Consider the following 23907-nt stretch of genomic DNA (forward strand, 5'->3'; position numbering starts at 1 on the left):
CCTTCTGTTGGGCTGGTTTCTTTGGGCTTTGCAGTTGGGCCCGGTTGTTTGGGTTCTTCTGTTGGGCCGCATGCACTATGTGGCGCCCTCCAAACCCGGGTCAGAAGTTTGGGGTCCACAACACATACTCAATATATAAACCTGTATATAATATATTATTTGTAATGACCCTGCTTTACATAACCACGGATCGCAACAGGTTAAAGTATGAAAACAAGCCACAACCTTAACTTTTATTACAACGCACCAAATCCCAACTAATTTAATTTACAACTGATATGAAATTATTCTTACAACCTTACTATCTCACTACTGCAATAAGCTCCTGCTAGCTCGATCAATCATAATCTGGAATCCTAGCTCGAACATTGAACTGGGAAAACTCGCTATCAACCGTATCCTTCTTAACTGTAGAATACATAAAAAGATTCGCAAGAGTGAGCTAACTAGCTCAGCAAGTCATATTATCAATAACTGAGGTTAAACAATAATAAACGAGGTGATTCAAAGGAATCAAGTTTCTTGTTAAACAACCAATAGAATTGGATATTCATTTTAAGTTTTAAAAACCAAGGTTAGGCTGCTGATCAGTCACGCACTAACCCCGAGCAAAGCACACAACACTGCTCTAACTACTGGATCCAAGGCACACATTGGCCTAACTTGGCCATCGATATGGTCTGACCACGAATCTGGTCCACATAAAGAAAACTATCCAATTCTAAAGCATTTCAATATGATAAACAATAGAGTTCAATAAAACCAGATCATAATCAATAACAATAAAACATTTGTAAAAGAGCATGGTAAAAATTCATGGTTACCGAAAGGGTATGTCAAAGTACATAAAAGAAGTGGCCTTCAGCCAGTAGGATAATCGGGTATTAGATGAATAGTGTTTTTACAAGGTTTTAGTACTTTGATATCACAAGGTATGGTTGAGTATAAAAGTTTATGTATGTTCAAACAATTCTGTTTCAGTATTTGGTATTTGATGGATATATATTTGTGGAGTAGTATTGTATTTGTGTGGTTTGATATCTGGTAAATCAACAAGAAATGGTTCACAAAGAATAAGGCTTGCGGCTTAAAGATCAAATGATGTGGCTCAGGTTCAAGGCTGAAGGATTCAAAGTATTTACGGTATAAAACAGAGCTACTTTGGGTATTAACAGTATGTCACAAGAGAATTTAAAAATATTTGCTTTATATCTCAAAAAAGGTTTAGAAGTACTTGCCTTATCATAATCGATTTCAACTTCACTTGTACTTGTCTAATGACTCCATTCAACAATCACTCGTCTGCTTTTCTTATGCCTCGCTTCTATCCTCTGATTACTTGCTATATTTTCTACATGTCAATTCTATTTTCTGATCACTTGCTTCCCTTTCTTACGCCTTGCTTACTCTGCTAGGTATTATAAATATCTATCAATATTTAACTCATACGATTCTATTCGATATACACTTCCATCTACCCTTCGTTTCACCCAAATCTGATTAACGCATCGAAAGTTATGCTATAAACAAGTAATCACCGAATATATAGACCGACAATCAACCAACAAGTCACATATAACACATAGCACGTCACATAATCAATGATATATCATTTATAAAGAAGTCTCGGGTCATAAACAGGCTTTCAGGTAATTAAAATAATTTTTAAAACATTTTTCGGAATTAAAACGGGTCGTTGGATCAATTTCAGAGTAATAAACAGGGTTCGGTTGACCAATTTTGGCTTTGAAACAATTTTATAATAATTATCGAGCATTGGAAATAATTTAGAATAATATTTTAAAGCTCAAAACTATTTTTCGGAATTTTTAAATCATTTTAAATAATTAAATCCAATTAAATAATCAATTAATAAATAATTAAACTAATTAATCAATTAATATTTAAATTGATTGATCAGTAGAATAATTATTATTAATTAAAGTTAATTAATTAAGTAATTTAGATTTATTTTTTTAAATTAAAAATAATTTTCAGAATTAAAATATTGATTTTAAAAATATTTAAAATAATTTTTGAAAATAAACTATAACCAGAAATCTCATTTTTATAAATTTTGAAAACAGAAATCAGGTTTTTGTAGGTTTTTAAAACAGAAGTGCATAATTTGCAAATTTTCCAAACTAGGGGGGTCGAAATGCAATTCGACCACCCTCCTTCCTCAACCTCGCTGGCGGACGGCCGGGAAGCCATTAACGGCGACCCGCCGCCGCGCAAGCTCGCCGAAAACACACCATAAAGCTCAGAATGATTCAAAAACTCAGGGAAATGTGTGGGTAATTGCCAGGAACTTATCCCAGCAAACAAATCAAGCAAACAAACTCTTATTTAGACGGATTTGTGCCTAGAAACGAAGAACTCCGGCGAACTTTCAAATCACAATCACGGGCACTACAAGCAACGTCGATTACCAAGGTATATATGAATAGATTGCAAATTTCAAGGGGAACAAAACCCACTATCTCTCAACATCTGTTAATCCCTATTTAAGAAACTCTCAATTTTAATCAAGAACATTCAAACGAATATAAACCCTAATTATACAATTCGAGAATCAAACCCTAATCTGAATCAGATAGGAAATTTTTCAGGCTTCGATTCGAGTATATGCACGCCTTAATCCGATATCGGTAACACCTCCGAATTTGTGTTTGATTACGAAGAACAGTTTATAATTATAGTATTTTCTCTGTAAAAACTCTGTAAATGTTGTTTGCAAATGATTTCTGGTACGAAATAAAATACGGTAAAGGCTATTTATAATTACGAAAAATTAGTATCCCGTTGGATCATTCTGCATAAAAAACGGTACGTTTATTTATAAACACTGATCCAAACGGTATCGGTTTTCGGGATAATTATCCAAATCAGTACAATTTGTACTGCGGTCTTGGTCTCAGCGCATGGTTACACGTATTACGAGGTGATAATTATGATAGTTTAATAAAAAGCTCCCGTTTATCGAAAATACGAGTTTTATTGATTTACCGAAACGAATATTATATCGAAAATGTTGCGCCGGGACCCGCGCAGGACAAACCGTACACCGGATCGAAAAAGTCGAAACATGGAAAATGCTCGGAATATTGCAATTAGGTTAGGAAGGGGTTCTCGGAAGAGTTTCGGGTTCTAAAAACGTAAAAACGGATGACGTCGGTTGGTTCCCGTTTTTATAAAATAGGTTTTAAATACCCGGAAAAAAGATTTTATAAAATTCATATATTTCCTATAAAATCATAAATCATCATAAAAATAATTAGGAAGATATGACAATTACCTATATTTTATTTTGGACATATAAAAATTAAAATACTCAATTAATATTATTTTTAAACATCCAAACACCTTTAACACTTAACAAATAATTCACAGAATACATACTGAACATATATAATAATTATTTATTAGCAAAAATAATTACACGATATATCCCGGATATTACACACTACTAGAAAAATGCCCTTAGACATCAGTTATAAACCGATGTCTTTTTTTTAAACCGATGTCTTCGCATGTGTAGAGAAAGGTAGGGGTCTTTAACATCGGTTTTTAGCCGATGTTAAAGATGTACACAGACATCGGTTTTTTAGCAAACTGATGTATAATTAGCCTTTTTTTGAATAAAATGTTAAAACTAGATTGTCAAAAATGGTATTTAGGAGGTTAAATAGCACTTTAAACATATAACAGGGAAGCACTTTTAATTGATAGACATCAGATTCTTAAACAAATCGATGTCTTAGTCTGTATTTTACATCGGTTCATTTGCTATACCGATATTAGACATTTATCATAACATCAGTTCTGTTTGAGGAAGCGATGTGAAACTTCTACTTTAACATCGGTTTTCTTTCATTTTACCTTTATATACTTGCACAAAGCGATGTGTTTTAACATTTTAGACATCGTTTACTTTTTAATAATTTGATTTGTTTTGTTGGTTTAAACATCATTTTTAGTTTGAGTAGGTGATATGTTTTTAGTTGATTCACATCAGTTTTATAACAAGAACCGACGTTTGGGTTCTTATTTTTTAAAAAATAAGCCTGTTCATTTGTGCATAAACCCAGAAAAAGCAAAAATACCAAATGAACATCCAATAAACAACCAAATTATATACTAAATCAACTTACATGTCTACAACCAAAATCCAACCGCATTCTCCGATAACTACATCTAACCATTCCGACGTCCAACAAACAACCAACATCCATATCTACAACCAAAAACCAATCCACCCATCCATATTCATCTCCTTATTCTAACTAAAATTTATACAACTTAATATACGTCTAAAATTTACCAACATAAGAGACCACTAAAGTTTACAAAAACATATGGTTCCCTTACTAGTTTGCAAAAATCAAGTCATTAAAAACTTAATATCAACTCCTGAATATATTATACAACCTCCATTCACACCTCGTCAAGCTCGTCCTTCGTATAAAACAAACGGGTCTTGGTCGCCCACTATTTCTAGTAGTGCAGATCAAACTAACCATTACTTAACACAAGGACCATATCACTCTCAAGCACCGATGTTATTTTATGTGCTATAGCTAAGACTGTAGAATCTGAGAAGTGTTTCCTCAGGGTTTGCTGAATCATATTATCAGTAGATGTATCAACCGATGCAGTAGCCTCATCAAAAACTAATACTTTGCTTTTCTTAAGTAGAACATGACCAAGACATACCAACTGCCTCTGACCTACACTCCAGTTCTCCCCATTTTCCGAAACTGCAAGTATTAGGCTAATAATCATTATCAATTTATGCTTGCTTATGAGTTGGAAAAAATAAAGTTGTAGAGGTCATATGAAGCTGACATATTGAGTCAAGCTTTCCTTCCTTCTTGCTTGCTTCGTCTCCTAATTGGCACTTGTTGAGAACCTGAAATTTTTTATGAACTACAGAAACTAATATGCATTGTATTGTACATAATCGAATTTTCAATGTACATTATGCTAGCAATACATTAATACTTGCCACCAACCCACCTTCCAAATTTGTTCATCGGTATAGTCTCCAAGAGGATCCAGGTTGCTGCGGAGTGTCCCCTCAAACATAGTTGGATCTTGAGGAATGATGCTTAATCTAGATCGTAAATCATGTAATCCGATCAAACATATGTTGATATCACTTCCGGTTCTACCTACAATTCCAGTCTTCCTCCCTCCTTCAAAGGTGTAAGTAAGACCTCTCAAAACGAGGGGCATATGAGGAGCATATCAAACCTGTAGCCATAAAAGACCATTACTTTTAAAAAGATCCAGTATGCACATATTGCATTCATAAAAGTTGGTGTAAAAGATTAAAAAAAACACCTGTAGGTTGTAGACATCAACTTTACCATACAATGGCTAGTGATCAGCTGGCCTATTTTATAAAAAAATAAAATGATTTGTATAAAATATTTACGAGCGGACGGCGGACCGTGATGATTGATATTTGAGTCCTAATTTTATAAATAAATAAAATGATTTGTATAAAATATTTTCGAAACTAGATAAATATTTGTGTTACTAGTTGTATCTAAATGCGAGTTACTTTGTAATGTGGATTATGGATTGTTGTGATTGGTTGGGATTGACATCGATTATGTTTCGACGGGCAGGCTCATAGATAGAGGAGTCGCCGTCAAAATTTTATAAAAACTTTATTCTTAAATACGAGAAATGTACTTTATTATATAAAACGAGTTACCCTTATTTGAATACGAAGTACAACTATTATGCGAGTCGGGTTATCGGATTGGGATACCTAGGATCAAGGATATCAAGCATGTTGGTAAAACTGATTAGGGTATTTTGTTATTTTAGATCCCAGTTGAGTCTCGCAAGGACCGAAGTCAGCGTAAAAGCTACTTAGGATTTTCAAAAGTGTTGCAAGGCAAGTACCCCTGACCATTCTTTTATGGTTCAGTACGTATGAATAGACTATTGTTTTATTCTCGTAAAGGAACATAAACATTTTAAGTTACGTATCCCCTGTGGTTATAAATAATTATTTTCAAACCTGTTTTGGGGAAAAGTAACTTTGAAAGGTACCTATCTCGAATGAAAATGATTTGTGAACTAGTTTTACGCGTGCTGTTAAAATGAATGGTTTTGAAATGAGATAGGTACAAGTGTTTTGAAAATTAGATAAAATGATCAGATATGGGATACATAAGGGCCAGAGTAGGCCTATTGAGGTGGCGTAAGAGGCTAATTCGGTTACGCGCAATTCATAACCGATTAGTCCAACATGTTAGAGACCTAGCTAGTCTCTGAGTTCCGGAACATGTATATGGGATGGCAGTTGGAGCTATCTGGTGTCGATAGCCTGATCAGCTGTCTTCACATATCCACTACGTATCTAATTTGGCTTTTTGATTCCCGTAAGGGTATAAGTAATTAATACAGTGGATTTATAAATGTGAATATCATGCTAAAATTGACTCTGGTATTTACACAGCACACAACTACGTATGTTTTGTTAAAAGCATGCTAGTCAGTGATATCCAGTTTCTTGTTTACCGATACTCAAAATGATTTACAAATTGCTGATATCTTATTGATTTATAGTTCTGTTCCTATAACTGTTTATATTACTGTTTTTATCTTGATATTCATATGTTGGTACTGCTGAGCGATTATGCTCACCCTTGCAACCTGTTATATATATATATATCACAGATTCCTAGAAGACCAATCAGACCTTGGCAGAACCGTGTCTCAGCCCCTTCAGGACCCGGCTCCTCCGAGGTATTTAGTATCAGACCATCTGCGATCTGATGAGTTGCTGAATAAATTAGTGTGTCAGAATTTTTGAATAAATGGTTTGTAATAATGTGTAGCTTGAATCATACTTGAACCTAGATCGGATCTTGGTTCGGGGTCGTGTTAGTGTATAATAATAATAATCTTATTGTTTATATTTTTGTTTGTCGTGTTTAGTGACGTCAACTCCTGACCCCGGGGTTGAGGCCGTCACAGTTGGTATCAGAGCTACAGGTTCAAGTCCCTAATTCAGGTTAGGAATTAAGTCAAAAGGTATAGAATTGTGTCTTAAAGTGTGAGTTAGTAACTCATATAGAGGAGCAAACTTTAGAGTCAGTCGAGGGTTCCGACGGAGTTACCCTGGCATTTATTGATATTTTGATAGAAGTGCCTTGACCTTGTTGTGTCTTTCCTGTATACTTGTCATGTTGACAGTGGCCTATAGTGATTTCCAGTTCTCCATCCCGGGAGAACAGGTCAGATTCAGACAGTTCCGATTTAGAGAGGACCATAGATGTTATAGCTGAGGAGAGTCCCTTGCCCCCCCCACCAGATCCTTCATGTGTACCGAGGGATATCCCTGGACCTAGTGCCCATCCTCATTGGGTACGGAGGTCAGTGTCTATTGTTAGGGACTTCTCTTCAGGTTGTAGTCCCATTTCCTCTTCTTTGAGACCTCCGGTTCCTCCATCTGATCCTACAGGTGCATCTTCCCCGATTCCCTATCATATTCACCAAGCGGTGAATAGGTCTTTCATTAGAGAGCAGAGCCTGGAGCTGGCCGCACATCTTGACCAGATACCAGTAGGACCTTTTCAGGGCATCCATGTCCCTTCCCCTGATGTTCGTGCCTGAGTGAGATCTTTGACTCAGATTGCTGTGGAGAGAGCTAGGTCTATTGACCCTTTTATTAGCTCAGAGTTCAGGGCCATTTAGGTCAGGACCTGGTCAACTGGTTGGTGTTCGAGTTAGGTTCTATTGGTGGCAGCGGTAGTGGCAGTGGTTAGACCAGGGTTGCAGCAGTGAGATACAAAGCTCATAGTTGGTTTTTAGGAGTTCTATTGTTGTTTTCTTTATATATGTACATTATATTGTTGTAGTTTGTAGTAGGCGGAGGCTGCTATAACAGCCAGTTTTGCTGTGTACTTAGATGGTTTCTTTTCAGTTGGATTTTCATTGTATCAGTTGGATTCTGTTGGTTGTTATATAGTAGTTGCTTAATTATGTTATTCAGTTTTCATATATATACTTTTGCATTGTTATTATTGTTGTTACTATAATTGTTGCTTCGGTTGCTGGTATTTCTAGAGTATGATCATTCACTCAGGATGGATCCAATTAACTAAGGATGAGGATATTGTCTTAGTGGCAACACTCTCCTGATACATATGTATAAACCGTTGGAGCAATCCATTTTCTTATGTATGACTGTTATGTTTCAGGAGAATGCCACTAAAGAAGAATTCTCAACCCAATAATGGATCTGCTGGGGATCCCTCCATGAATGAATTGATAGATTTATTGCGTCAACAGTCTACCTAGCTGGCCCAACAGTAATTCTAGTAGTAGCAACAATAATTTCAGCAGCAACAACAACAACAGCTCATACAACAACAGCAAATCCAACAGAAGCAACTGCAAATCCAACAGCAGCATGAGATGAGGGGGACAACCCAGGTTGTTAGTTTTAAGTCTTTCCAGGATGTGAAACCCCCAGAATTTAAAGGTGAAGTGGATCTTGTTGCTTCCAGGATCTGGTTGAAGGAAATGGAAAACTCTTTTGCACTCACCAAGGTGAGTGAGGATTTAAAGACAGATTTTGCTAACTATTTCTTGAAGAATGATTCAAACTATTGGTGGGAGTTTATGCGAGCGTTATAAGGAGAAGGTCATATTCCATGGACCCGATTTACAGAACTATTTTTAGAAAAATATTTTCCGAATTATCTCCAGAGTCAGATGGAGATGAAGATTTTAGAGTTGAAGCAAGGAGACAGAACCATCACGGAGTATGAAGCCAAGTTCACGGAGTTGGCTTGTATAGCGCCAGATTATGTGAGTTCGGAAGCTCAGTGAGCGAAGCGGTTTCAATAAGGGTTGAAGCCAGAGATTAGGAGTGGAGTTGTAGCCTTAGCACTCAAGACGTATACTTCGGTAGTTTAGTCTGCCTTAGTGATAGAAAGTGACCAGAGGTTAGCTGCTAAGGAGAAGGGTGAGAAGAAAAGGAAGTTTAAAGGTGGACCTTCCAGGTTAGAACCAGGAGGAGTAAGTCAGAAGTTTCAGCACCGGTTTGGAAAGAATAAGGATAGAAAGTTCAGGAGACAGAATTTCCCCCAGGCTAGGCCCAATACCACTTCAATCAGTTCTACCCCAACAAAGTTCGACAAGCCAACAATCGACTGCTAGACATGCGGAAAGAAGCACATTGGTCAGTGCAAAGAGAACGTCAACTGTTTCAAGTGTGGCCAGAAGGGTCATTATTCCACTGAGTGCAAATCCGAGAACCAATGAGTAATCTGTTTTAGCTGCGGCAAAGTGGGATATATTCCTAGGAATTGAAGATTAGTTACCCAGGTCAGTGTTGGAAGAAGTGTGTCCCAAGGACCAGCAACAAGTACCGCCAGAGCTAGAACTTTTATGATGACTAAGAAATCTACGGCTCAGGATTCCGATATAGTTGCAGGTACGCTTTCTCTTAATTCCGTACCTGTTAACATTTTATTTGATTCGGGAGCGTCCAAATATTTTATATCCATGAACTGTGTGAATAAAATGCAATTAATGTTGGAAGACTTAAATGAACTTTTGACCATAGAGGTGGCTAGTAAAGATAAAACGCCCGTAAGTCAATTCTGTCCTAAGTGCTCCATAGAGATTTCAAGGCATACTTTCCCTGCTGACCTAATACCTTTTGAGTTAGGAGAATTTGATATTATTTTAGGCATGGATTGGTTGTCTCTGTATATGACAAATATTGACTGCAAGAAAAAGAGAGTTGTTATGTATACCCCAGATAATGTAAGGATAAGCTACCAAGGACAGAAGCAGGATAAGAAGTTTCTTTCAATACTGCAAGGAAATTGTTGCGGCGAGGATGTGAAGCATACTTGGCCCATGTGGTGGACACTAAGAAAAAGAACCCTACCTTGGATGAGATCCTCATAGTAAGACAATATCCCAATGTTTTTCCGGAAGAATTTCCAGGATTACCACCGAATCGAGAAATAGAGTTCTCCATTGATTTGATATCAGGTCCCGAACCAGTTTCTAAAGCTCCATATCACATGGCTCCAGTGGAAATGAAGGAATTGGCCAAGCAACTTCAGGAACTATTGGATAAGGGAGTTATCCAACCCAGTTTTTCTCCGTGGGGTGCTCCAGTGTTATTCGTAAAGAAGAAGGATGGAAGTATGAGGTTATGCATTGACTATAGAGAGCTGAACAAGTTGACAATAAAGAACAAATATCCTTTCCCACGCATAGACGATTTCTTTGATCAGCTTAAGGGAGCATGTTATTTTTCAAAGATTGATTTAAGGTCTGGCTACCATCAATTGAAGATAAAACCCGAAGATATCCCCAAGACTGCATTCAGAACAAGGTATGGCCATTATGAGTTCTTAGTGATGTCGTTTGGATTGATCAATGTACCAATGACTTTTATGGATTTAATGAACCGGGTGTATAAGGAGTACTTGGATAAGTTTGTTATTGTATTTATTGATGACATCCTCATCTATTCAAAGACTCCAGAAGATCACATAATGCATCTACGGATTGCCCTTCAGAGGTTAAGAGAAAAGCAACTATATGCAAAGTTTTCCAAGTGGGAGTTTTGGTTGACAGAGGTACAGTTTCTTGGACATGTGGTAAGCAAGGAAGGTATCAAGGTAGACCCTGTAAAGATTGAATCCGTATCCAAGTGGGAGCAACCAAAGACACCGACGAAAATAAGAAGTTTTCTTAGACTAAAAGGATATTACCGAAGGTTTATAAAGGATTTCTCTAAGATTGCATCTCAATTAACCAAGTTAACCAGGAAGAATGAGAAATTCATTTAGACGGAGAAGTGTGAAGAAAGCTTCCAGGAATTAAAAAGGAGGTTAGTGACAACTCCAGTATTAGCTTTGCCAGAGGAGACGGGAAACTTTGTGATTTATAGCGATGCTTCTTCGAAAAGTTTAGGATGTGTACTAATGCAACATGATAAAGTTATTGCTTATGCCCCCAGACAACTAAAGCCTCATAAGCAGAAGTATCCAGTTCATGATCTTGAGTTGGCAGCTATAGTATTTTCTCTGAAATTATGGAGACATTACCTGTAGGAGAAAAGTGTGACATCTACACAGATCATAAGAGCCTGAAGTACATATTCACTCAGAAGGACCTGAACATGAGACATAGAAGGTGCTTGGAGTTGATCAAAGACTACGATTGTTCAATTAATTATCACCCAGGCAAAGCCAATATGGTGGTTGATGCCTTGAGCAGAAAAGAGAAGCTAAATATGGTTCAGATTGCAAAAGAGTTAGCACGAGACTTTGAAATGTGGAGATTGAAGTTCGAGTACCAAGTAGAAGTCAGGAGCAACTGTACGAGATTACCTTCCAGCCAGCATTGATAGAGAAGATCAAAAGATGTCAAGAGGGAGTCATGGAACAAGAGTTGGACACTATGACAGGTGAAGAATTGTGTACCCAAAGGGATAACCAAGGTTTGTTTAGATTCTCTTCCCGAATTTGGATTCCTACTGTGGCGGAACTGAAGAATGAAGTGTTACACGAAGCACACAACTCTCGGTTTTCTATCCACCCTAGTAGCACTAAGATGTACCAAGATTTAAAGAAAAAACTTCTGGTGGCCAGGAATGAAGAAGGATATTACAAATTGGGTTAGCATATGTCACATGTCTCAGACGGTAAAAGCAGAACATCAACGACCAAGTGGATTCTTACAACCTTTAGAGATTCCCCAGTGGAAGTGGGAAGAGATTGTAATTGATTTTGTGGTAGGATTAACCAAGTTAACCAGGAAGAATGAGAAATTCATTTAGACGAAGAAGTGTGAAGAAAGCTTCCAGGAATTGAAAAGGAGGTTAGTAACAACTCCAGTATTAGCTTTGCCAGATGAGACGGGAAACTTTGTAATTTATAGCGACGCTTCTTTGAAAGGTTTAGGATGTGTACTAATGCAACATGATAAAGTTATTGCTTATGCCTCCAGACAACTAAAGCCTCACGAGCAGAAGTATCCAGTCTGTGATCTTGAGTTGGCAGCTATAGTATTTGCTCTGAAATTGTGGAGACATTACCTGTATGGAGAAAAGTGTGACATCTACACAGATCATAAGAGCCTGAAGTACATATTCACTCAGAAGGACCTAAACATGAGATAGAGAAGGTGGTTGGAGTTGATCAAAGACTACGATTATTCAATTAATTATCACCCAGGAAAAGCCAATGTGGTAGCTGATGCCTTGAGCAGAAAAGAGAAGCTAAATATTGTTCAGATTGCAAAAGAGTTAGCACGAGACTTAGAAAAGATGGAGATTAAAGTTCGAGTACCAAGTGGAAGTCAGGAGCAACTATACGAGATTACCTTCCAGCCAGCATTGATAGAGAAGATCAAAAGATGTCAAGAGGGAGTCATGGAACAAGAGTTGGACACTCTGACAGGTGAAGAATTGTGTACCCAAAGGGATAACCAAGGTTTGTTTAGATTTTCTTCCCGAATTTGGATTCCCACTGTGGCGGAACTGAAGAATGAAGTGTTACACGAAGCACACAACTCTCGGTTTTCTATCCACCCTAGTAGCACTAAGATGTACCAAGATTTTAAGAAAAAACTTCTGGTGGCCAGGAATGAAGAAGGATATTGCAAATTGGGTTAGCATATGTCACATGTCTCAGACGGTAAAAGCAGAACATCAACGGCCAAGTGGATTGTTACAACCTTTAGAGATTCCCCAGTGGAAGTGGGAAGAGATTGTAATGGATTTTGTGGTAGGATTGCCAAATACAAGAGCTAATCACGACGCTATTTGGGTAATCATTGACAGATTGACAAAGTCAACACATTTCCTCCCTACTAACGAAAGGTATTCTTTAGAAAAGCTAGTTAAGTTGTATTTGGATGAGATAGTGACCAAACATGGAGTTCCTGTGTCCATTGTGTCAGATCGAGACCCGAGGTTCAATTCCAGGTTTTGGACCAAGTTCCAAGAATATTTAGGAACCAAGCTGAATATTAGTACCGCTTATCATCCTCAGATAGACGGTCAAAGTGAAAGAACAATCCAGACCATAGAAGATATGCTAAGAGTTTGTGTTTTGGATTTTAAGGGAAATTGGGACGAACACTTACCTTTGATTGAATTTTTGTACAACAACGGCTATCATGCCAGCATTGGAATGCCGCCCTACGAAGCTTTGTATGGACGTAAATGTAGGTCACCATTGTATTAGGATGAAGTAGGAGATAAGAAAGTGTTATTCCCCGATAGAAGCAAACACTAAATAACTTTAAGTGTTTGGAAGAGAATATTCTGCAGAAGCAAATAATTATATGTTTTCATTTGTTTGAGAATCCTGGCATTTGTAGCTAAGGCTCTTGAGGATATTTTCTATGGCTACTCAGTGGAGTCTAAAACCTACATGGCATTTATGGTTAATCAACAGAAGGTGATAGACAGTCTAGGTGCACTGTTCAACAACATCATGCTCCAAGCTATTACATGTGAAATTAATGGCAATGATGATTCATATCTAAGAAGTGGAATGATAGTGTAACTACATAGCTCAGTAACTCAATGAAGCCACTCAGAAAAGATAAGGATTTTCAGGAAATCCCAGCAATAACTTAGGGGGAGCAAAAGAAGGATCAACTAGTCAGCCACAACACCACATTGAAAATCAAGAGGACACAACAAGAACATATCTGCTGAGACAAAGGATTTGATGTCAATACCATTCCCAGAGTCTAGTTCTTAAGTAATCCAGATGGTGGAGTAATGATTAGAAGGGCTACTGAGCATGAATGATTATTTCTCTAGTTTTCTATCTGAAGAAGATACTAATAAAGTTATAGGATCTCTAATAGATCCGGATTGGGCGATTGCGAAGCAAAATAAACTCAATCAATCAGAAAGAAGATTGTAGGGAAGATGGTATCCAAAACAAATGACAATATAATAAATGGTATAAGGATTACCAGAAGTCAAACTAGATGACAATGACATTATTACAAGGGATAAGGCCAAACTGGATACTGAGTTATTATCCGGAAGCACTATATAACAGAAAGCACCAGTGGCGAGACTCGAGGGCATTACGATATATCTGGAACCTGATACACATTCAAACTTCAATATCTATAAGGTGAATGTGAAAAAGTGCACTCCTGGTTGATGAGTCAAAAGTGGAAGTCAATGTACAACAGTTCATGGACTTTGCCATTGTAGATCAATTGGACTATGTATATATCTTCTTCACAAGCTCACTACAGATTGATATGAACCGGTCACTTAGTCAAGCAATTGTCAAGGACATGGTATGACACTCTAAGTGAATTTATAATCAAACATGAACCAGTTGAGTTGTCATAAAATTATCTCTCATTATTATTAGGCACAAACATAATGTTATATATGTGAAGTGATACCATGATACTATTATATGTTGGTTTACTAACAAAAACTTGTGGAAGTTTTTGCCAAGTAACTACAGAGTAGGTATGCAGGTGCGTATTGGAAAAGTTGTAATTCTTTTTTGAATTACTTCAAGCAATCCAAAAGAGCAATTCTTTTAGGAGCACAAGTAAACCAAATGAATGATGGAAATACAAGTAAGCCAAGGATCATTTGAAATGTAAAATTTGAAAGATTCTGAAAGTGCCAAGACTACTTACCAACATAAACCACTAAAGCTTGATCAGTGCAAGTCAGGTATGATGACAAGCTGTAGAGGTATGACTAGCTCACACTTTGATTAAAATGCCAATAGACATGTAATGTTCTCAAGATGCCAATGTGCAAGGTTCCAAGTGGATCCTAGAGAATCCAATCTTATAGCTTTTAACAAGATTTATAGATATCCTAAGGGACTACCAACTCTTGGAGTATTGTATCCTAAAGATATTATGCTTAACATGTTTCACTACTAGAAAAACGTCAATAAACATCAGTCAGTAGCCGATGTCTAAAGTTTTCCCAACCGATGTCTAGTAATAGCTTTAACATTGTTTCCTAATAAAACCCGATGTATATTCTTCATTTTTGAACAAAAACTACATTATAGCCTTTTAAATATAGCTTTAATATGATCTAATTACGAACTTCAATATTTAATTTACAAGGTATAAATCAACATTAACATCAATTATAAACATGAAACTGATGTCAACATTACGTTTACATCACATGTAAATGAAAACCGATGTTAGAGGTTTTATAAGACATCAATTCCTCAACCAGAACTAATGTGTTTGACAATTATAACATCGGTTTAGTTTTGGAAACCGTAGCCTGCCTACCTCTTTAACATCAGTCTCTAGACGATATAAAAATGTAGGACCTTTCTCTACACCCACATATACATCAGTTGTTATAATCCTTCACATCAGTTGTAAGCAGATGTTTGGGACCACTAACATCAGTTTTCAAAAGATGTACATTCTAGCTGATGTTTATTGGCTATACATTAGCCTCCACTAATTTTATTATATGCACCCCAAAAAACCAAATGCTAAAAATAAAAAATATTCCAAAAAAGAAAATCTACCAAAAAAAATAAAGACAATACCAACAAATAAAATCACAAAATTCTTATCATTACCACACCATCAACAAACTTTATAAGCCATCAAATGTATAGACTAGCTACATTATCTAATCCATCCAATCGACCAACTACACATATCATATCTAAACTACACAGTATAACTAATCTTCAACAACAAACAGAGTCAAAATTAAATGTTCCAGGGAACATATGTAGCTACTAGTTAAGCACATGCATTCCTTCAACACCATTTTGGACCCCGATGTCAGAATCCTGAAGCATTCCCACGTCATTTGCTCCATCACACCAACTACCAATGTCGTCATTCCAGTTTCTTCTTACCAAGTCTAGTAACCTGCATTTATATTAAGAACTAGACTTTTAGTACAGAGGTAAACTTGATTTATCTGTATCACAAAAATATTTCTTACACTTTATGTGAAACTTAAAACGTCTTATATAATTCAACACTTAACGACGCCTTCTTTTTCGGTGATGAGTAACAACAAATATCAGAGAAACACGCAATTGCAAGATCTAGCTATAAACTTTTTTTGAGGTAATCTTCCAGATCATATGCAAGTAATTTACCATAAATGATCAGAGCAATACTTCATTTCCCGATAAGGAAATCAGATCCTTCCCTTCACTAAACTGGTAGAGGACACTCTTCTTTGAGGCCTAAAAAAAGATGCATCATTCCATAAACATCTCGACATTTATTATACTTGAGGAAATTGCTTACCAAGAACATCCCTAACTGATTTTTGGAAAAGTTTAAGAAGTCGTATCAGATGTCACCCTCACATTCCTTCCTTATATCATAGTACTATAAATTAAAAAATCTCACAAACTCCCTACCAAGATAAGCACAATATACATCATATAATCATCGAATAAACAGGACTTCCCAGTGATAGTGAAATAATACATGTACAGTTGAATATGAGCTGCAGAGCTTTAAGGGATGCACAACTATATGAGTATCAGTAGCTCTAATTGCAACAAGTTGCTTACAGTTTCACCAGTGTTCTATTTAAAAGATCTTAACTAGCAACTAAATTAATATTTGTGTTCATATTATATACTTCGCACAGTATGTAGCCATTTTATCAGATAAAAGTCTGATTAAAAGATTAAATATGAGTCCGATTGAAATTGGTAAACCATCGAGCACCAGAAAAATGACTTGTAACTAGCATACAACAAATCTAATAATAGGAATTGAGTTCATAATAGGTCAATTTCCTAATGGATACTCATCTACAAGTATATAAGAGTCCGCCAAGAATAGTGTTATTATGCTAGACTGTAATGGTATTGTACATTAATATCATAATTAAGATTCTTTAATCTCCCACATGGTTATTGGAATACCAATTACTGGATGCAACATATGCAAATTGGAAGAAGCTTCCAAGGTCTGGTCTACTTGCAACAAGAGTGTATCCCAAAATGATGACACTAATGCCTTCCTAATATTTTGGAGAAATGTTAAATACATGATTCCAAAAGAGTAGGCATAAGGAACTCAATCACAACAATAAATTGGATTCCATGATTCAAGAGAATTTGTTGTGAGAAAGTAAATATGTAAACAAAGTTCAGTAAAAAGAGTAGCTTGAACAGAAATGTGAATCCAAGCAATGTGTCCCATTGAATAAACTATTGTCAAAAATTAAAATTTTTGAATTTCAAATTATCATGTTTGTTGTGCAAGACATGCATGTACTGTAACAAGACTAAGTCAAATTGACAACCCTAAGTAAGTTGTATGATAATCCAAGTTTGCATTTTATATTGAATCACTTAAGTTTGTAAAAGTGTAAATAGATTAAACTGGAGTATTTTTATGTAAACAATCTCAAGCCTAAGAATAAACTCTGGAAGAAGATCATGAAGATCATGTCTCAGAGACATTGTGAAGAAGCTTGGAGTTGAATAAATTTGTATTGAGAAAAATATTCAAAGTCAAGAAATCTACAAGTCACATATTAAGTCTTATAGAGAAGTCATTCGAGAACTCCATAATGACTCGACAAGTCAAAAATATCTTATAGAGAAGTCTCAGAGATATCGACAAGTAAAAAGAAGATCTGAAGATTGGAGATATTGACAAGTCATTTCTGCAATAGAGAACTCAGAGATATCGACAAGTCAAATAGAAGAGGTGAAGATCGGAGATATCGACAAGTCAAATTCTCACTAGAGATGTCAGAGATATCGATAAGTCAATATGCCTATAGAGATTCCAGAGATATCGACAAGTCTTTTTTAAATGCAAAAATTCAGAGATCCCGACAAGCCAAATTCTCTTATAGAGAACTCAAAGACTTCGATAAGTCAAAACAACTATAGAGTAATAAGAGATCTCGATAAGTCATTATATTTATCGAGATGTCGAGTTCTCTATATAACAAACTGGAGATCTCGATATAAAACTCAAGTACTGAATGCAGACCAGTTAAAATATCCAAGATTATAAATCAACAAATAAATTAATCACTGATTTAAAAAGTCTATAAAAAGCAGCTTGAGGAGTACAAGATCAAAGGCCAAGATTAACTGACAAAGTAAAGTCACAGACATGCACAATTTGCAAAGATACACTAAGCCAGAACTAGAAAGTTTTACTTAACTTAAAGTAGGGTTTAGTACATGCTATTGCATGCTGTGTAAAACATGTGTTCACTGTTCTATAAAGTAAACATTGGATGCTTTGTTTTAGTTGTAACAAAATAGATCCAAAAATCCTGTAACTTTCTCAAGAAAGAATCTGAGTTCTTTATTAACAAAGAACCCAGAAATTTGTAATAAGACATACTTAATTTTAATATAAAATTAAGTGAGTTTTGAAAGATAGTGTGTTCATGTGCATGTTTTATTATTCCTGTTAAAATACTATAGTTAAACTACTTTGTTCACCACTTCCATAATAGTTCAAAAAGCTTAAGAATAATCTAAAACACATTCACCCCCCTCTATGTTATATTCATTACCTAACAAGTGGTATTAGAGCAAAATCTGAAAGTAAATAGATTAAAAATCTTGGAAGAATGAATACACATAAAATTAACAGTATCAAAATTCCTATCTTTGACAGACCTGACTACACACTATGGAAAAAGAAAATGATGTTGTTCATCAGGATGACCAATCCATTATATATTTAGATCCTTAAAAATGGGCCTTTTACCCTCATGGTAAGAGTTGAGGAATCTACAGATGGAGACATGATCATTCCAGCACATTATGTTCCTAAAGATCCTTCAGAATATACTGAATCTGAAAAAGAAAAAGTCTCTCTCGATAGTGGCTTGTAGCTGATCTTAATAGAGTCACTCGACAATGTAATGTACAATAACATTGTCAACTGTGACACAGCCAAACAGATCTGGGAGAAAACAGAGATCATATGTGAAGGAACAGAGGAAGTTAGGCCAAGCCAAAGGAGGATTCTGGTTTCTCAGTATGAGGGGTTTATGGCTAAACCAAAAAAAAGGAATCACTGAAGTTTTGAAAGGTTCAATAAATTGATAAATGGCTTGGAGCTACATGATAAATATTATGAAGCGGAGGAGGTTAACCTAAAGTTCCTGCTAGCTCTTCCTGACCATCTTGAACAGAAAATATCAACTATTAGAGAAGGAAGATTTTTAAGCAGAATGACTTTGGAAGTTCTATATGGAATCTTGAAAACTTATGTACTTGAAATGTTTCAAAGAAAGTCATTGAAAGCACACCATGGTCATGTTGTTGATGGTTCAAGTGCTTTAATTGTGAGAAGAAAATGAAGATGAGCAAGATGATCAAGTTCCAGTTGTTCAAGCTATGGAACAAAAGAACAAAGGACCTCAGAAGCAAGTTGTATTGGAGTTGGAGGAAGATGAATATTACACCTTGGATGAGCTAGATGAAATGGACCAATCCATGGCTTAATTGGCTAAGAAATATTCCAACATAAGAGTCAAGAAGCCAAGGTTTTTCAAGGGCAAGGGATAATCTTCAAAGAGCAATAATTGGAAAATAAAAGCTCATGTACAATTCATCTAGCAAAGGATGTTATAAAACAGGATATGTGGACAGATCAAAGATAAGGTTCTTGAACTGTGATGAGTTGGGTCACTTTGCTACTGAATGTAGAAAGCCTTAAAAGGTGAAGAAGGATAAAGCTTATATGGAGCTGGAAGTAAAGTATGAAGCTATTTTGAAGAAGCAGTCTGGAAAAGCTTATATTGCAGAAAAAAAGAGTTGGGATGATACAGATGTTGATGATGAGGATGAAGAGGTTGGAAACTATGCACTTATGGCTTTTGATCATGGAGAAGCATACACTTCTAAATCAAAGGTACCAACTATAACCACTATTGATTTAAACGCTAGTCAATATAAGGAGACTGTGGAAAAGATGAGTGTGAAGATGTTTCATATATACACTAGCTCGGTAGCAGCTACTGAGGAAGTCAGTAGGCTAACAAAAGCTAATGAGAAGCTTGAAAGTGAGAAGCAAAAGATGGATCTGCTGCTTGTGGAGCTTGAGTCAGTCAAGGAAGAAAATGAATATTTGAAAAACAAGCTGAAGTGTGCCAATGAGATTGAAGTTGTGTTAAGAGAGAAGATTAAAAATAATGAGGTGAAACTGAAATCATTCAGGAATGCATCTGAGTTGGTTGGTCGGTACCATGAGAAGAAGAAGCCATGTTCTAGCGTAGCTATTGGTCTTGATTATGATGCTTTGAATAGCAACAAGAAAGTTGTAGGTGGTAAAGGAAAACAACTGAAAATGAATAAGTCCCAGCTATGCTGAGAAAAGTTGGTTCACCTATGTTCAAAGCATGTGAAGTAGATTTCAGTGAAGAAGAGTTAATCATAAAGCAAGAAATTGCTGATGAAGACAATGAGAAGAAAAATGCAGAAACAATTCCAACTTCCAAAGCTGAAAAGAAGCCCATGGTCAACCAAGATTCCAAGACTCCAGTCAAGGAAGTAAAAACTGAAGATGCAAGAAATAAGAAGAAGATTAGAAATGGGAAGATTGGGATAAACAAGAGCAACAATTTTGCTTATGTTGCAGATGCTCCAAGAAAGCAATGTAAAAAATGTGTCTCTGTGAATCATCTAACTCACCTTTGTAAAAAGGTTGTTAGTAAGCCAGGAGTGGGAGCACGCAAGTACAATGAAGCAAAAACTGAAGATCCCTACTTATCTCTTGACAAGTTTGATTGCATACCTTGCAACATGAAAGTAATGACAAGTTGCCACAAGTTGAGAGTTGATCTTAAGGAAATCAATATTGAGTCTTCAGCTAAAAAGGATAATGCACATCATTCAATGAATTCTATTCTTTCTGAATCATCAAACTCTACCTCTATCAAATATGTTAACAAGAGAACATTACCCAACACTGCTTGGGTTGCTAAACACAAAACTTATTATATGTAGGGAAAAGGAAAGAAAGTCATATGGATTATAGACAGTGGATGCTCAAAATATATGACAGGTGATATGGCCCTGCTATCACAGTGTGAGGAGAAGGCTGGCCCATTAGTGACTTTTGGAGACAACAACAAAGGTTTCACAATGGGATATGACAAATTAATTTCTGGAAATATTGTCATTGAAGATGTAGCATTGGTAGCTGGTCTTGAAGTGAATCTTCTTAGTGTTAGTCAATTTGCAGACAAAGGATTCAAGGTTTCATTTGACAAAGGAGAATGCATTTTTATCAGCAAAAAGACCGGTGAAGTTGCTCTGAAAGGAGCAAGGAAAGGAAGCCTAATTGTTGCAGACTTGGACTCAGCAAATGAGGATGGAATTTGTTTCTTTACACCAAGGCATCTATAGAGCAAAGCAAACTATGGCATAAGAAACTATCTCACTTGAATTTCAAGGCAATCAACACTCTAGTGAAAAAGGAGTTAGTGAGAGACATGCCTAATCTGGAGTTTGCTCAATATGAAGTCTGTGATGCTTGTCAAAAGGGAAAAATGAAAATATAAAGTCACAAAAGTAAAACTGTGAATTCTATAAGTGCACCTTTGCAACTTATTCATGTGGACTTATTTGGACCAGTTAATGTCCTATCAATTTCAAGAAAGAGATATGCACTTGTGATGGTGGATGACTACTCAAGATACACATGGGTAGAGTTTATGCACTCCAAAGATGAGACTTCACACATCATAATTGAGAACATCAAAAAGATTAAGAAGCATGTTGAAGATCAGAATTGTGTAAAAAGATTGAGGAGTGACAATGGAACAGAATTCAGGAATGCAACCTTAACTGAATTCTGCAAAGACAAGGGCATTGTTCAAGAGTTCTCAGCTACTAGAATACCTCAGTAAAATGGGGTAGTTGAGAGAAAGAACAGAACACTAGTAGAGGCTGCTAGAATAATGCTGCAAGATGCAAAACTGGCAACAAGTTTTTGGGAAGAAGCTGTGAACACTGCATGATACACTCAAAACATATATCTCATTAACAAGAATCTTGGAAAGTTACCCTACTGAATCCTGTCTAAAAGAAAGTCTACTGTGAAGCAGGAAGTAAGTGCTATGTTTTGAAGGACAACTCTGAATATGTGGAAAATTTCGACTCTAAAGTTTTTGAGGTGATTTTTCTGGGATATTCATTGGAGAGAACTGCATATAAAGTCTATGTGATTGAATAGAAAAAAATTATGGAAAGCACAGATGTTACTTTTGATAATGACAAGTGCCCAGGCTTGGAATGCCTTGATGAAAATGAAGTCGAAGCCCTAAAGTTCAAAAATCTCAATATTGATAGTGATTCTGATGATGAAGCTAAAGTCAACACAAATCACAGAGTTGATGAAGAGTCTACTGAACAAGAATGCAAGCTCATCTCAAACACCTGAATTTGATAGCACAAACTCAGGGGGAGAAAGAGGAGAAAATTCTGAAAATCATGCCAATGATGGAAAAGAAGCAGAAAACACAAGTCAACAAACTCACACACGGAAACGGGATAGGAGTCACAATGCAAATGCAATTATTGGTGATCCCAATGCTTGAGTGAGGACTAGGAGTGCAACTGCAAATGAATGACTTCATGCATGTTTTCTGTTACAAGTTGAGCCAAAGAAAACTGAGGAAGCCCTTCTTGATCCTGATTGGATATCTGCTATGCAAGAAGAGCTAAATCAGTTTGAAAGAAAAAAAGTTTGGAAATTGGTTCCTGCACCAAAGAACAGAAGTATTATTGGAACAAAGTGGGTGTTCAGGAACAAGATGGATGAAAATGGAATTGTCACCAGAAACAAAGCAAGGTTGGTTGCAAAAGGCTACTCACAGGAGGAAGGAATTGATTATGATGAGACCTTTGCTCCAGTTGCAAGACTTGAAGCAATAAGGATTTTTCTTGCATTTGTTGCACATTCAAATTTCAAGGTATATCAAATGGATGTGAAGAGTACATTCCTTAATGGCGAGTTGGAAGACGAGGTTTATGTACAACAGTCACCTGGCTTTGAAGATCCAGAATTTCTAAATTTTGTATATAAGTTACTCAAGGTTCTCTATGGATTTAAAGAAGCACCTAGAGCTTTGTTTGACACACTGTTAAATTTTTTAATTAATCATGAATTCACTAGAGGTACTATTGACAAGACTCTCTTCTACAAGAAGTATGGTGATCATATAATCTTAGTTCAGATCTGTGTGGATGATATTATCTTTGGTTCTACAATTGAAAAGTTTTGCCAAAGATTCTCTAAGCTTATGCAGAGTGAATATGAAATGAGTATGATGGAGGAATTGAGTTAATTTCTTGGACTTCAAGTCAGTCAAAGAAGTGATGGAATCTTTATTAGCCAAACCAAGTATGTAAAGGACTTACTGAAAAAGTTTGGTATAGTTGACTGTTCACCTGCATTTACACCTATGTCTACAGCTACAAAGTTGTATGAAGATAAAAAGGGCAAGAGTTGAGACATCTCAAGCTATAGAGGAATGATTGGATCTTTCCTATACTTAAATGCTAGTAGACCAGACATCATGTTTGCTACATGTCTGGGCGCAAGATTTCAAGCCAATCCAAAAAAATCACATTTGATGGCTGTGAAGAGGATTTTCAGATACTTAAAGGGAACTCCAAACTTGGGATTATGGTATCCTAAGGGAACTGGGTTTGTAGCTGTTGGATACACAGATACAGATTTTGCTGGATGCGGGGTTGACAGAAAGAGCACTAATGGAAGCTGTCAGTTTTTTGGATAAAGACTTGTATCCTGGTATAGAAAGAAGCAACAATATGTGTCAACTTATACAACAGAGGCTGAATACATAGCTGCATGAAGTTATTGTGCTCAACTGGTTTGGATTAG

The sequence above is a fragment of the Apium graveolens genome, chromosome 7 (assembly GCF_009905375.1).
Source record: "Apium graveolens cultivar Ventura chromosome 7, ASM990537v1, whole genome shotgun sequence".
Taxonomy (NCBI): domain Eukaryota; kingdom Viridiplantae; phylum Streptophyta; class Magnoliopsida; order Apiales; family Apiaceae; genus Apium; species Apium graveolens.